At 38.5% G+C, this 1268-nt stretch overlaps 1 protein-coding gene across 3 annotated transcripts in view; it reads left to right on the forward strand.

The window, feature by feature from the left end:
* MDM2 (MDM2 oncogene, E3 ubiquitin protein ligase) overlaps window positions 1-1268 on the forward strand; it is a 35681-nt gene that overhangs the window by 14862 nt on the left and 19551 nt on the right. The gene's annotated exons all lie outside the window — the stretch shown is intronic.

Here is a 1268-nt window from a genome sequence, read left to right on the forward strand (position 1 = left end):
GTAGAGATGCTAAAGCAAATGGAAGAAATGAGGAGGTCCAAGAGCTGAACAGAAAATTTCAAAAGATCAGCTTGAGAAGATAAAGCCAAATATTAAAACAAAATGTGCAAAGATCTGGAATTAGAAAACCACAAAGGAAGAACACACTCAGCATTTCTCAAGCTGGGGGAACTGAAGAAAAAATTTCAAGCCTTGACTTTCGTTATTGAAAGATTCTTTGGGCATATTGTTGAATGATGCCGAAAGCATCAAGATAAGATAGAAGGAATACACAGTCACTGTACCTAAAGGAAATGGTTAATGTTCAATCGTTTCAAGAGGTAACATGATCAAGAGCCACTGATACTTAGGGAGGAAGTCCAATGTGCATTGAGGGAATTGGCAAAGAAAAAGGCACCAGGAATTGATGGAATAAAAATTGAAATCTTTCAAGAAAGTGAGGTGGCACTGGAGACACTTACTCATCTCTGCCAAGAAATTTGGAAGACAACTGTTTGGCGGATTGATTGGAAGAGATCCATATTTGTGCCCATTCCAAACAGAGGTGACTCAACAGAACGCGGAACTCATCGGACAATCTCTTTGATATCCCATGTGAGTAAAGTTTTGCTAAAGGTAATACAGAAACGCCTACAATCATACATTGACAGAGAACTTCCAGAGGTTCACGCCATATTCAGAAGAGACTGTGGAACGAGGGGTATCATTGCTGATGTCTGATGGATCTTAGCTGAAAGCAGAGAATATCAGTAAGATGTTTACCTGTGCTTTATTGACTACAAAAAGGCTTTCGATTGTGTGAGTCATGACAAGCTGTGAATAACATTGCGAAGTATTAGTATTCTGGAACATTTAATTGTGCTCATGAGGAATCTGTACCTGGACCAAGAGGCAGTTGTTCGAACACAATATGGGAACACTGAATGGTTTAAAAATGAGAAAGGTGTCCAATAAGGTTGTATTCTTTCACCATACTTATTCAACCTGTATGCTGAGCAAATAATCCTAGAAGCTGGATTCTATGAAGAAAAATGTGGCATCAGGATTGGAGGAAGACTCACTAAACAACCTGCGATATGTAGACGATACAACCTTGCTTGCTGAAAGTGAAGATGACTTAAAATATTTGTTGATGAATTTTAAAGAGCACAGCCTTCGGTATGGAATATATCTCAATGTAAAGAAAACAGAAATCCTCACTACTGGACCAATAAACAACATTGTTGTCAGTGGAGAAAAGATTGAAGTTGTCAAGGACTTCATTCTTC

The sequence above is a fragment of the Chrysochloris asiatica genome, unplaced genomic scaffold (assembly GCF_000296735.1).
Source record: "Chrysochloris asiatica unplaced genomic scaffold, ChrAsi1.0 scaffold00033, whole genome shotgun sequence".
Taxonomy (NCBI): Eukaryota; Metazoa; Chordata; class Mammalia; order Afrosoricida; family Chrysochloridae; genus Chrysochloris; species Chrysochloris asiatica.